We start from the raw sequence: 15,328 nt of genomic DNA on the forward strand, positions 1-15,328 counted from the left end.
GGCTTGGTTATTCAAGACTGGTCGATAAGCTTCCCTGCTCTGTCTTTTGCGATGACATCGGCGATAACGGAATTTCCATTTGGCTATGCCCGCAGTTTGACACGGAAAGAGAAGCGTAGGTCCCCATCCTACAAAGGGTGGTCTTACGCACCGGACATATGAAGACGTCGTTTGCACCGGAGGGTCCGCGGCAAATCAGGAGCAGCAACGACTGCTGATTGACTTCCTGCAAGACGCAGGGCTTTTTAACGCTTGGTGATGCACCCGTATCAACTCATATGAGAGGCTCAGGCGGAACTATGTCCGGCTATGTATATATACCAGGCTGACCCACTGACCTCCATTAAATAGGCTGGACGGCGCATCCCCGCTCTGCGAGGCGGGAGCTTGTGAAGCCACCGGAAGGTCCCCTGTTTGTCCCGGAGGCTGGCGTCTTCTGTCCGTCTCAGTCGTGCAATTCAAATATTCTCGGGTGGCAGCTGTTGTTATGATCGTTTTTATTTTTCATTTTTTCAAACTCTGCGATTACGCCTCACTTTAGACGCCGACGAACGCTACACGAAAGATGACAGACGCCGTGCCGACATCGTCCGAATACGGCGGAGTGCTGCAACGTACAAAATGCGTAAAAAGTAATGCAAGGGTTGAGGTACTTACGCGTGAAATGTCTTCCCTGACGACTTTTCCGGTCGATTCGTACAGTTTACTGCGCTACAGGCAGGTATTTCTTTAAAAAAGAAGAGAAAAGCTCTCTTCCGGGACAAAAACTGCGGCTTCCGGTGGCTTCACGCCCGCGTGCTCGATGCGCCATCCAGCTCCTCCTAGTGGAGATCAGTGGGCTGACCACGCGGGCTTCGGCATCACCATCGCCACCACCACCACCGATATCAGCTGCTTGGTGTTTTCGATGGCGCTCAGTTCACGTGAACTTGTCAATTTTTCGTTTTCGGACGCTTTATCGGCAGACCTGCTTATTGAGATTAAGCAGCTGTGCGCGAACAGCTCAGCACCGAAAAAAAGCAAACACTCCTGCACTGGACTTAGAGTGAAGAAAGTAGTCGGTCCAACAGGTCGGGGTTCTGGCAACAAGCTGACGTTCTCTAAGCATGGTTGTGTATGCCTAACCGAATTACGCTCTATTAAAGCAGCGTCATCTGTTTCGCTAACCTTAACAAACACCGACGAACACTTAGAGAAATGTGGTAACTGACCACGCCTCTACCAGATTTGGAGCGCACATACCATTTATGCACGTGATCAGGCATGAGCGATGTCCCACTAGAATCTTACCAAACAAAGGGTCACTGTGTGCTTGTTTCTAGGCCTTACACCATCGGACAAACTGTGTTCTTCCAGAGGCGTCACAATATCCCATGTTTATGCAGCCAGCTTCTGCAACGTGTCACATGGGTGACGGGACTTCTCAAACCTCGCAACGCGTCCTCGAGAGGACCCGGGCCTTAAGGGTTGACAGCAGGCGCCACATGAGCATTTATAAACATTCAAGTGGAGCAGGCAACCTTCGTGTCACTTTTGTTTTTGATTGTCCAAACTGGCTTCTAGATGCCCACAACGATGTAGAGTCACGCTGGATTGGCGTACAAAGGGGGCTCGTTTAATTTTTGGAGGGCCTCGTTTCTTTGTTTGACGTAGCCCCAACGAATCTAAAGAACAATTAAGCAAAGGGAAAGCATAGGGGACGTTAATCGTTGTCTTTTAACTCTAGCGTAGTGATTGTGACGTAAATTGAAATGAATAAAAGTGGACGAAAAATCACCCTTTCCGTCGGTGGCAGCCGAACCCACAGCCTTCGAATTACGCGTCCGATGTTCTACCAATTGAGCTACGACGGAAGGCGATTCCCGTCCACTTCGTTGGGTATTTCTGTACAACTAATGTCTGGGAGTGTGAACCAGCGCCGCTAGTCGCCAAGGTGGCGAGTGTGGAACGCTCTTTTTGCTAGAGGGCGGCGTCACGTGGCACGTGACGCCTCATTGCGTGTGAGGCGACGATGCGCGAGGAATAAAGAGCGCACAATGCCGGAGCTTTGTGTTTTCGCGCACGTGGCGTGGCTAGGGGGGGCATATACCGGAAAGCGTGGCACCAGATAGATCATCTACGCGAGCTCACCTCCAGTATACTTTTCCATTCACGCACTGCTAGAGCGAGCCAGCGGCCGCAAGAGGAAACCGCTTTCACTCGATGCGCGCGCAATCGCCGTTCTTTTATTTCACCCCCCCCCCTCTCTCTCTTTCCTCCACCCCTTTGGTCGTCGCCTGAAGGTCGCCAACAGGTGGAAGTCCCCTTGCCGAGCATCCCTCCTCCGTCTGCTTCGGGTCGAGAGAGCCTGCCATGTAGACGGTCGTCGCGTCGCATGCCTCTCCACGTTTTCCATCGCCTTCTTTCTTTGTTTTCGTTTTCTTTCCTTTTCTTTCGAGCGTGCCTTATGACCGACTGGTTCTTATTCTCGATTTTACGTGCGCCGCCGCCGTCGCCACCGCCGCGTCTTCTTGCCCACAGGCAACTTGCGTCACTCGCGCGGAATCACTCGGACGCGATGGAGCTACGGCTTGTTGGATTTAGTCGGGGACTTGCGTCGCGCCGTCCGGATCGAGCTGGTGAGTTGGAAGGCGCCGGATTGGGCTTTACTTTTCCTTGTTCGTTTAGTTGACGTTGTTGGCGTGTAACATCAACAATTTTACGTGCCAGAACCACGGTATGATTACGATGCACGCCGTAGTAGCTCGGGACTCGGGATTCCCATCTTCACCAGCTGGGGGATCTTGCACGTGCATCTAAATCTGGGTACACGGGTCCTTTTCGCATTTCGCCTCCGTCGAAATGTGACCACCGTGACCGGGTAGCGTATCCTCGTCCTCGAGCTTAGCGGCGCGACACCTCAGCCGCTGGCGCGACCACTCCAGGTGGAAACATACGGCAACCACGTCTTCAACCGCACAACGGAACGGCTTCGCTTTTACCAGTGTGTGTACAAATAATCGGTGCGACATGGCGAGATCCCTTATCTGCAGTTACGTGTGTGCTTCACGTGATCAAATATTTTTGCCGAATCAAGAGCTGTCGTATGCCACAGGGCCTGCAGTAACGATGTGATGGCGACCCGTTACCACCGAAATTTCAGCAACCTCTTCATCGGTTCCCGGTGGTTCTGGCCCTTGCGTACGGGCAGTGAAAAGTACAGTGTGAGGATATATCCTTGGGTATAGCCACACAGCTCTCTAATGAACGCAGTCAACACAGCTTGCATGGGGAGACGCTCATTACCGCAGTTGCCAAACAGGAACACATCGACGCAACAGGCAGAAAACCGTCGGAGATGTGAGTTTATTCGGTGGTGGTGTTGCAGCAGGCGGGGTTAGCCTGGCATACATAGCCGGCAACTGTTCCACTTGAGCATTTCTTGATTAGCAAGGGGTGTCGCACAAGCTCCGTCCTGTAACTGCTCAGAGTGATTCCTAACCATTTTCCTTACTGCACGCATTTCAGTACATTTGCTTCTTCATTTACCGTAAGGAACGATGAAGATGTTGTCAGGGCATATCTAATGGCGGCTGCTCCTCCATGTCTTATGAGCTAACTGTTAAGTTAAACACATAGATGTCTATAATTTGTTCTTTTTCTGCAGTAAATGTAAGTGTGAGGTGTTACGCGACATACATGCATACATACATACATACATACATACATACATACATACATACATACATACATACATACATACATACATACATACATACATACATACATACATACATACATACATACATACATACATACATACATACATACATACATACATACATACATACATACATACATACATACATACATACATACATACATAAACACGTCGCCTGGTCTAAACTGGTTAACGTACCCTTCTTTCTTTCCTCTCTCTCCTGTTTTGCTTCCTCCCTCTACGCAGCATTTTGTACAAGCGTCCTTTCTAGACACAAACACGATTTCAATTGATTCTAGCGGCAAGTTATAGCATAATCGAATCGTAGGTGTGTGCAACTCATCGAGGTAGACCAGTAGAGCTAATTTACCATAGTCATTGTTCTTGTTCCTTCGAACCAATATCTGCTTTACCACGCTTTTACGCCGTCACTTTACTTCCATTTGTGTTTTTACACGTATTCTAACCATCGCTTCATCGCATATTACACTTGATACCGCTTCGCGGTTTACCATTTCCTCTTGCGTGCACAGAGCGCCACATTCTGCGCGTAAGTTGATGATTGACAGGGAATGCGTACAACCGTTCTGTGTACAACTGTTCAGATGGGCGATTTGCTTCAGAGAGGAGCCATCCGTCTCGACATCGCGCGCTTGCGGTGATATTTACAAGGGAAAACAAATGATAGAATTGTCGACGGGTGCGATCCATACAGGTATACATCACGGTGGGCGAGGCTCTCGGTCTACAGCACGCATGGTTGAAAGCAGGTTATATATACTACCCTGTACGAAATGCGCTGAAAGCTTTGTAATTTATGGCCTATACTAGTGTTGTTTTTTTCTCGGGAGTGCTCTTTCTTAGGGCTGATTGGAACAGCACACTGTATGTTAGGACGCGTTTGAAAAAGAATGACACAGTGTGCCTCACCTTATAGGTATTGTTCTTCAAGCGCGTCCAAAAATAGTTTTCTTTTTTTTTTGTCTTGCTTCCTTCTTTTTTTTTTCTCGGTAAAACTTTAGTGGTAGAGTGAAATCGTGCTACCGCACGCGGTGGTACACTTATAGAGAACGACCGCTTCTCATAGTATAGAGCTTCCAGTCCAAAATCGAAAATAAATAAGCCGCAAGGTCCCTAATGCTTGCCAGGGAACAGGAAGCGTGTGTTTACTCTTGCGCGCGGATTTGAAGTAAAGCGACGCCATCCCTTACTAGTGCGGTGTGCAGTCACATACAGACGGACGCACTCCCTTACAAAACCTCTTGACGTGAGTTGGATGGATTTTCTATCTTTTTTTTTTTTTCTGTTTCACGGCGGAATTCGACGTGCACGCATTAGTCAGAAATCAACTTTATGACGGTCTTCTCACTGATCATCACTCGTATCATTTGCCAACCTCCATTAAATAAATAAATAATAAATAAATAAATAAATAAATAAATAAATAAATAATAAATAATAAATAAATAAATAAATAAATAAAACGGTATCTGGTTATATCCGTGTCCTGTCGGATGAGGTCCGGCAGCTTTCTGCCGTCAATGATATTTGGTGCGAGTACGCGTGCCCTTTTCAAGAGGGCGCATTTGCAACGAGTCCGAAGCGCTTTATATAAATGCCCGATGTTTCGCTCATCGTTCGCGTAATCCGATAGGCACGTGTTGATGTCGTCCTAAATTCGTTTGAAAGGTACGCGAGAAAAAAAAAAGTGGGTATGGCTTATAACGCCGCACATTCTGCCTTTATAGCTTTAGTGTTGCAAAAAAAAAAATAATAAATAAAGTGAGCTGTTTACAAAACTGGACGCGAAATGCGCATTGCAGGCTAGTTGCCTCAAGCGCGTTGGGTCTTACTTTCTTTCTTTAGTTTGCGCGGCTATACAGCAGCATCATCGCTGTTCTTGCTTCGCGGCTCTCTTTTTTCTTTTTTAACATTCTGACATCGTGACACTCACTTTAAGAGACATTTCTCTGCTGACTCTTCAGTCCGCAGATCGAAAAATAGTGCGAAGAGAAATGAAAGTGCGCTGTAAAAAAAATATCATTTATAAAAGGTGAGTGGAAGGCGGAGAGGGGGCCTCTCCAACTTGTAGCACTCGCCGAAGGCTTTTCCCGCAAACAACTTATCTTCCACGAGCAGTTCCCAAGAGGCGTTCATTTTTTCGAGAGTCGGAAGATGCCAGAAATAAAATGATGATAAAAAAAAGAGAGAGAGAGGAGACGTAAAGGACGTTTCCTTGTGTCTGCCCCCTTGTATATATCGCTTCGTGCAGTCGATAATTCCTTTTGTGTGGGTGCAGGGGCAAAAAGCGTTTGACTTTGAAGGCCCAATTATGTGTTTCGTCGGGACGTTGTCGCAATCTGTCTTGAGCGCGTTTCGAAACGATCCTAATGCGCTTTAGCGAGCGAGGATTTTCAGGTGTTGTCGTCTCCCCCTCTCAAGTGCGTCGGAAGAGCTCGCCCCCGTGTCGCAGAGCACATTTTTTTTTTTTTTTACGGTGCATCGTCTAGAACTGTGCAGTGCTGCGGAAACTGGAAATGTTACCATTGTTCGTGTTGTTGTTGTTGTTGTTGTCGCATTAGTTGTTGCCACGTTTATGGCGGCGGTGGTGGTCGTGGTGGCAATAGTAGTAGTAGTAGTAGTAGTAGTAGTAGTAGTAGTAGTAGTAGTAGTAGTAGTAGTAGTAGTAGTAGTAATCTAGGACAGGATGCAAACTTTCGCTACAGAAGAGCCTGCTATCTCGGAATCTAGCCTACCGTGGATAAGGCGTTCAAGTAGATGAGAGCTAAAAATGTCGATATGCGATATTTCCTATATATAAATGCATCCAGCATTCGGACTTTTGTAGGCAGCAATTAAACAGTCATTAATCGAAGGTGTAATGAAGGTTGAACGATGCTGCCAAGTGCGGCCATTCTATGAGATCCCAATTAGCCCTAATGACAACGTAGTGCTTGTGTCGCACATCGGATGGCGAACGAAAGTTGTATTTTGGGCTCACCCTTATATATTGTTACCACGCGTCTTTTTATAGCACAGACCGTCAGTGCTCCTAAAGCGCTCCTCGATGACTGAGCAACATGTGGAATAAAAGAAAGGCAGGGAGGTTAACCAGGGCTGAGCCCGGTAGGCTACCCTGCACTGGGGAAGGGGGGAGGGGGAAGGAAAGTTAGATAGGAGGAGAGAAAAGTCACTCTTTCTGCCGACGTAAGAGTTCCGCGTTTGATATCACAAACGGGGAATCAGTCCGGTATCCTTGTGAAAACGCAACAGCGCTTTCGTTGCCTTTCGGAACTGTGATGGGCAGCCCCATGGTCCCAATATTTTCGCGACAGTGAAAGCGCTTCCGTCCATTTGATTTTTGCAGTGCTGAGTTGAAGCCTCTCGGTTGCGTATGTCGGGCAGTAACACAGAAGGTGCTCAATAGTTTCCTCAACGGCACAGTCGTTGCAATCGGCGTTGTCGGCCATCTCTATCTTAAATGAGTAGGCGTTGGTGAACGCTACACCCAGACGCAGACAGCACAACACTGTATCTTCTTCCCGGGAAAGACCAGGTAGTAGCCGCAGTCGCAGAGATGGGTCGAGAGAATACAGTCAAAATTCCTACATTTCAGGGGGGGCAGCTAATAATGGCCAGTCACGAAGCGACGCATATTTATGTACGAATACATTTGCGAGTGCAACCGTGCGCTCGCTATGTTGCGCAAGTCCGCAGTTTCGCAATGTTTCGGCATTTAGTGTGACGAAAGCTAAACAGTAACCAGCATTTAGAAAAAAAAAAAAAAAGAAACAAAGACTGCTGCACGGCTTATCGGTTGCAGTCGGAAAGTTTCACAGTCCATGCCTTCCTGTAGACTGGGGGCTTGACGAAAAGTTGGACGCCAATTCAACGTGAAATTTTAATTCCATCCGGGTTCCACAGTGTCCTTCTCATCTGCGCGCAGCTTGTTTGATATCGCTGCGGCTTATTTCGCAGGCTGAACTATACAGCCGTCCGTCTGTGCATTCTGCGAAAAAGTCCCATGTTCCCGTCCCCTTCTGTAAACACTTCTTCATCCTCGGATGAGGGTGGCTTTCGAGGCTGTCAAGTTTCAAAAGCTTTTGTGTGTGTGTGTGTGTGTGTGTGTGTGTGTGTGTGTGTGTGTGTGTGGTGTGTGTGTGTGTTGTGTGTGTGGGTGTGTGTGTGGCGTGTGTGTGTGTGTGTGGTGTGTGTGTGTGGCGCGTGTGCGTGTGTGCGTGCGCGGCGAGCGCGCGCGTCTGTCTGTCTGTCTGTTTGTGTGCGTGCGTGCGTGCGCGCGCGCGCGTGTGTGTTTCATGCTCTTCATTATCGAGTTGCCGGCACCCTTCGGCGGCTCTTACCTGCTGAGCACCTTTCTGGCGCACTGCGTGCTTATTTAAAGTTTGTCTCGCCAGCTAACTGTCCCTTTTGTATGCGTTGAATTGAACTTTTCAAGAGCATTCGCTTTTGAACACTAGAACTCGTCTTTTGCAACGCAACGCGCTTTGCCAGCGTTTGGGATTCGCTCGGTGGATTTCATGCGGGTGGTCGCGTCGTCCGCGATGCCGAGTTTCTCTCTGCCTCTCGCCGACGCGTGCCGCTGCGAACGGTGCGTCGTCCGCTACGCCCTGCACCTCTCTCGGATTGAGTTTCGACTCTCTGTGATGTCCGTGCCTCTGGCCGATCGTCGTGCCGTGAGGTTCCCACGTCAGCCAAGCCGAGCACCTTCACCGATTAAGGCCCGCCTTTCCGTGATGTCCTCGTGCACCGCTATCGTGCCCCGTGCATGAACTTCGCTGACCGGATCCCCCACTCCTACTCTTTCCTTTTACTCTTTAATCCCTCCTTATCCCATCCCCCAGAGAGCACTGCTGAGGTGCATCCCCTGGATAGACAATTGCGGGGCTCTCATTTTTCCCTTCCTGTTTTTTTATGAATCACTCCCCCTTTGCCAGCGTATGAAGTTCAAGGGAACCGTGAGGTCAGCAATGCGGCGATCCCTTCAACTGCTCTTACGAGGTGTGCTTCCAATGAGCCTTACATCGGTGACCGCCTTCGTTGCAGTAAACATTACTTTTAAGAACTGCTTAGGAATGGTTGGCGAAATATGCACAGCCACGCTACGAGTGCGGATGCGTACCGTGGATGTCTAACGGAGATAAAATGCCAGGTGAATAGCGCGATAAAAGACAATATGTATATGCGGGGATTACACCACCGCATCGGTAAATTCCGGTATTTAACGTGCCGAAACCGCAATCTCATCCATGAGACACGCTGCAGCGGGCGACTTCGAATTAAGTATAGGGTATCCTCGGAGTTCCTTAATCTCTATATGTCCTCCTTTTCTTCCGCTAGAACGGCCAACCTTGTAGTCTTTTTTTTCTATCTCTTACATAACACCGACGTTATTCAGATTTTCGTCGCAAGCGTTAACGTGCAAATTTTTCAAGACGCCGGCTTTTCTTTTTTCTCAGTTTTCACCGTACTGGCGAGGTCCCTCATCACCGATAAAACTGCGTACGTTGCAGTGTTTGCGACGCATCAGATGCCTATTACACACAGGTGTAACAGGAATAAAGGTAACAGTAGTAGCCATCTCGGCAACTGTGTCCGCTGAAAACTGTACGCTTCTTATACCCCGACTGTGCGAATTCCTCTGTCTAAGCGAAAGACAAACGCGCTGTCACATTTCCATTTCCATTTCGACGGCTATACCCTACGAGATTTCGCTCGATGGGCGCTGCTTCATGGTTAGATAACCACATACCGACGCCATACGCATGACGGCGTCTTGTGACGTTAACGAAAGTGGAAAGAACTGTGACAACCATATACTACAACGAGACGGCTTTGCGTAACTAAAACGTACGATAACGTTAAAAAAAAAGAAAAGCAACTTTGCTACTACACACGTGAAGTGTAGATTGGTCGAGGTGCACACTTCAGATGACTCTCAAGGTTTCCTTTCTTTTTTGCCTTTCGCTTCAAGGATTCCTGGAGTTCGCGGCTTTCTAATGAGAACACGCCCCATGTGCATTGAGCAATCGCGTACTCGTTTGACTGGAAATCTTGAGGAGCCGGCAAGACGGAGCACTGCTAACGCCTCGGTCGCTGGACGGGAGCGACAGAGCTGGGCTTGTGTCAAAGGCGGTGGGGAAAACACTGAGAGTGTTGAGGAAATGGCGCCGGCAAACGGGGTAACATGAATTATTGGGGTCACGAACGGTACTAGACAGATGTATCCTTGTAAGTGTGCGTGCGTACGTGCGTGTGTGTGTGTGTGTGTGTGTGTGTGTGTGTGTGTGTGTGTGTGTGTGTGTGTGTATGTGTGTGTGTGTGTGTGTGATTGAGAGAGAGAGCAAAAGAAAAAATAAAGAAATTAGGAAAGGAAACAGAACTTATCTCCATCCGTACCTTAGGAACCTCATCGTACATCATTTCACTGGTTGCTCTAATAATCACATACCCATTCTGCACAAGTGCTCAGCTTCAAAACAACGAAAGGCAAGCCAGGCTGGGAGAAAGGAAAACCGCAAGATCAGTTAACGATCTTTCTAGGACTTGAAAGGGCCGTCCGCTCGCCTCGGGTTCTCAAGTGCGCGACGCGCGCACGCCTATGGGCCATCCATTTATATAAGCTTCGGGGGCGCGGCCATCAATTTTCTTGAAACAACCATATCGTTCGAGGGCCGGTGCTCCAGGCGACTTCGCCTAATTGGTGGTGAACGGCTTCTAGGCTGTACGCAGTATATCGGCAGGCGGTGGCAGCAATCTGGTCTGTCGAAACTGGAAGGAAACGCAGCGTTCCGCACGGCTGAGTCAGTCTGCCGTAAGAGCTGGAAGCAAGAGGATGGAAACTTGCCGCAACGGTCCCGCAATCGTAATTTATATCCGTGGGCGTGCTTTGCCCCCGTCCGCTTTTCGTTTTGTGATGCGGGCTTCTTCTACCGCACTGCCCATACGCCAGGAAATCAGCTAGTAAGTGCATAAGCCTATCGGAAGAACGACAGCACTAGCTGCACGTCACTCCATTCCCGGCTGTGCGTGTGGCGATCAACTCCTGAGTTTGCTTTGGGGCAAAACGACCAGTTCTCAGCTTGTATATTCTCCGAGGGTCGACTTCCCCACATTGTGCAACTTCCAGATGCTTTTAAGGGTGCATCTCGAAATGAAGAGGGAAACTAACCGTTCTCCAATTGGTCCGTCGTGTCGCAAATGGCAGCGCAGCCCTACACTGAGGGCACTGACCACTATCAATGAATGAATGAATGAATGAATGAATGAATGAATGAATGAATGAATGAATGAATGAATGATGATGAATGAATTTTTCCTCGTGAGAAAGAGAAAGAACTCAGGACGCCGCCGAGAAAGAAAGAAAGAAAGAAAGAAAGAAAGAAAGAAAGAAAGAAAGAAAGAAAGAAAGAAAGAAAGAAAGAAAGAAAGAAAGAAAGAAAGAAAGAAAGAAAGAAAGAAAGAAAGAAAGAAAGAAAGAAAGAAAGAAAATGTCCCTGAGGACGACGAACGACGTGAAGCTGCAAGTTTCGTTTTGGTCACAAGAAGATTGGCTAGCCTTAATAGAATATGGACATTTAGCGCTCTGAAAATTAATGCCGTTGCCAAACCCACGACCGTCACGCTGTCTATGCGCGGGGTTCGCCGAACTTCGCAGATTAGCGGTTGTTCTCTTTGCGAATATATGTATAGTTACGAGCTAGGCTGCCTGTGCATTAATAGAATATACGTATATACAGTACTGTGCGCTCGCTGCGCGTCTTGAGGTGAAACTTGCCGCAAGCACCGTACGACTAGGCTCCTGAGTTTGAAAAGAATTCTTGCGCAATTATGCTTCGTTTCCATCGCGGCCCCGAGGCCAGAAAGCGACCCGAACTTACTTCTCTGCGAAGAAAATTAGGTAACCGTGCTCTAAGACGGCATAATGTATTTCGCTTATGACAGAGTTCTCGCAAAAAAGTACGAAGGAGAGAGAGGGAGAAGAGATGCTGGAGGTAAGCGCGTGCGCCAGTTCGATTACTTTCATGCTTACGGCTTCACTGTGCCAATTAAAATTCTATCCGTGTAGCGAACGCGACGCAGTTATTGGTAACATGCGCGCGCAGCGAGACAGGAATAATACCGTTCCCGGGGCACATGCAGTTGGGCCCATATCACGTATATGTTTCGAAATTATGCTGATTAAGGTTGAATATAGGCGCTGGAAACTCGACGATTTCTCGTAATTATATCCGCTGTTTTCAGTGTTTCACTAGCTTATTACATTGAAACAGTTCCCATTTGAGCAGTATGTAGGTACATTACTAGCACTATTTGCACCCATGAACTTCGTAAAGCGTATCAGAGCTGTAATTTGACCAAGCACTTACGCAAAAGGAGGCGAGCGTTCCGGTGAAAAATGCGCTAGAGAAGTCGGTTTAAGTTTCACCGCGGTGTGGCGAGAAGGTGTTGTCTACGCCCTCGAACTTTTGGAGCCAGTAATAAGACATGAAATTGCTGTTGCTGATTCGTTTTTGGAGGCATATTACTAGGCGCGCGAACACCGCTAAAACATTTGATTCTTCGAAAGGGTGGAGTCGGATCAATCAATCAATCAATCAATCAATCAATCAATCAATCAATCAATCAATCAATCAATCAATCAATCAATCAATCAATCAATCAATCAATCAGTCAGTCAGTCAGTCAGTCAATCAATCAATCAATCAATCAATCAATCAATCAATCAATCAATCAATCAATCAATCAATCAACGATACACACACTCCCAACGCCTAATACATACTCACACTGCCCCGCATGCTAGTGCTTCGTTAGGGAGGAAAGCAGTTTCTTCTGTAAATCAGTGATGCTCGTAACAATTTCTGACGCTTCATATCGTTCGCATTGCGGCGATATTCTTTTTCGACGTTTTCGGTCAGCCATGTGTAGATTTTTTATTGCTAAGTAAGTGTTTATTCCTATACGTTTGAGGCTTTTATGGTAGTAAAGATTTAGGAACAATAAAAAAAGAGAAATTTCAACGATTTTGCCTTTGTCTTCTCGTTCAATATTTCGCTTTTTTCACTAGTTTTTAAGAACATAGAGGAGGCGATGTCAACTTGGCGGAAGGTCGCGGGCATTGCACCCTACGTCGCGCTTCAATAGACACTTTCTGGGAGAGACTAAGAAAGCTTGATGACTGCGATTTTGGCCATCGCCTGTCGAACATATCACAAGCTCTACTCTTCATTTTGGCGCCCACAGATCAAGACGAGCCTCGTATTGCGCCATTGCGATGGCCGTTTTACGAAATAGAAAGTAAAAATAAAAAAAACGTGGTGACCGGCAAGCTGACCCTGGTCATCACTGTTCAAACGACATCAGCGCGTTCTCACTTCGAATCGAGTGAAGCGGCATACACACACGTGCGCAAGCGTATAGGCCAACGGCCGGTTATTTCGATAATGGCGTTCACGCGCGCTCAGCGGTCTGTTCCGTCGAATGGAACCTGCTGGAGTGTCTACACGTTGCTATACGTTTCGGCAGCCCTTTGTTTTCTGGCGACTCGCAGTGTTTTGACGATTCAGTTGATACGAAACACCGCTCTGGCGATGATATCGTTAAAAAGTCATTCGCCTCGAGTGTCTTCTGCGAAAAAAAAATGCAATAATCGAAGGCATACAGACTCCACCGCGAGTTAAAACTGATATGAGGTTTCTGTGGTAGCATACCTATCGGCCTTTGTTCTCGCTTTTGTTATTTTTATGTGTTTTAACTTTTTTTCGCAACGCACAGACGACCACATTCAGTTGTGACTCGCTTTAATAGCCTACATTTTCTGTTCGGTTCTTGCGCAAAGAAAGAAAGAAAGAAAGAAAGGAAAGAAAGAAAGAAAGAAAGAAAGAAAGAAAGAAAGAAAGAAAGAAAGAAAGAAAGAAAGAAAGAAAGAAAGAAAGAAAGAAAGAAAGAAAGAAAGAAAGAAAGAAAGAAAGAAAGAAAGAAAGAAAGAAAGAAAGAACCGCTACTTTGATGCATTGATCCACCTTACAGTCCGCTATTCATGTAAAATGCAAGGGCTGAACGCACACTGCTCACTGATGGAGCAGCTTCAGAAAACCGATATTCGTACTGAGTCTCAGTCACGCTATGGCAATGATGAAACGAAGAAAAAAACATTAACAAAGTATTCGCGTTGTAGTACACTTGTACAGTTCTACAGTACAGTGGTTGTTTCTTCACTAGCTTTCGAGGGTTATGTCTAGCACTGTACACACCACCATATGCGCCGTGCAGCTCAGGCATTGGTTTGGTTTTGCCGCGGCGAAGCAAGAGGCATCGAATTCTCTGTGCACTCGGCTAGAATACGTGTTCGGTTTCCAAGGACAGACCTTATCGCGCCATCCGTTGGAAACCCGCTTGTGCGTAGTAAACATGCGAGAGCCACGAGTTCACTGTATAGAGAGAATAGCTGAGTCCGGGAGAGCGAGGAAAGCATGCATGTAACGTCAGTTGGTGTTTATGAGCAAGAAGAGGTATAGGAGAAGGTCACAACGGAGAAAGCACGCGAAAAAACGGTAAAAAAGGGAGGTTATTATATACATATGCAAATTACTGCAGCGGTTGGAGAACACTGTCGCGTGTTCTCGCTGTTGTACAGACGATGGCGCCCTGCGCAATTACTAGAAGACACACCGTGCGTTTTGTCTCTGCCCCGAAGGTCCGTACCGCCTGTACCGAACAGGTATATGCTCACTATATGTACTAGACACAAAACAAGTTGTCCAAGCTGTCTTCTCGGCAAGAGGGATGCCAGCAAGCACGCCGAGGCTCAATTTGTCCTTCGTATCCACAAATTTATCCGTAAAATACGCGTGTATACGCCATATACGTACGGGACTGTGGCAGCAAGCTCGTCCAACAGTTAAGGAAACGTAAACAAAACATACATACAAGCATGGGAGAATACGACAGGATAAAGCAGGAAGAACTTGTTTGTTTAGAAAACTGCCGGTGCTTCACTAATTGTCTTCCAGAGATCATAAAACGATTGGCAGCACCACGACTTCCGCATTCGCTCTTCTCTCTCTCTCTCTCTGCCACAAGCAACGCAGGCGCGCTGTCGTACGAATACAGCGCGGAAGCATCGAGACGGGCACAACACAGCACGCCGGCCTCGGCTGCTGTATACCCGAAGCGTTTGTAATTCAGACATTATGCAATCGCCGACGCGCGTCAAAGGCGCGCACGCGGAAAAGCCCGCGCGCGCCTTTATTGTGCGGTCGCCTCCGTCGAAAGGAAGACACAGCATCGGCTTAATGTTTCCCGCATACACGGCGCACGCAGTCCAGCGTCGGTCCTGTCCGGTGCTATACACGAACGTTATGGTCGCTTCGTACATGGCCGTGCCACGCGAGCGCTCGCTGTTTACCTGGACCTATCCGCGGGAGAGCGAAGGAGACGCGTGCGTTGTATGCGTATACGCTGCGGCTTGCACGGCGGCCTGTCGCGGCTCATCCTGTTTGTGTCTGTGCTGCCTGCCTTCGCGTGCTTGCGGCAAAGGCACGAGACGCGCGTATACAGTATACACACAACACGTTGCCCTGCCACGCGGCGGGTCGAAGGCGCCAT

At 47.8% G+C, this 15,328-nt stretch overlaps 1 protein-coding gene across 1 annotated transcript in view; it reads left to right on the forward strand.

Moving 5' to 3' along the window:
- Window positions 1-2,521: 2,521 nt before the first annotated feature.
- Window positions 2,522-15,328, forward strand: part of LOC119387173 (adenylate cyclase type 5) — a 179,115-nt gene continuing 166,308 nt past the window's right edge. The window contains exon 1 of the mRNA XM_037654484.2: window positions 2,522-2,618. The gene's annotated coding sequence lies outside the window, so the exon portion shown is untranslated. The remainder of the gene's footprint in view (window positions 2,619-15,328) is intronic.

This window comes from Rhipicephalus sanguineus, chromosome 3 (assembly GCF_013339695.2).
Source record: "Rhipicephalus sanguineus isolate Rsan-2018 chromosome 3, BIME_Rsan_1.4, whole genome shotgun sequence".
Taxonomy (NCBI): Eukaryota; Metazoa; Arthropoda; class Arachnida; order Ixodida; family Ixodidae; genus Rhipicephalus; species Rhipicephalus sanguineus.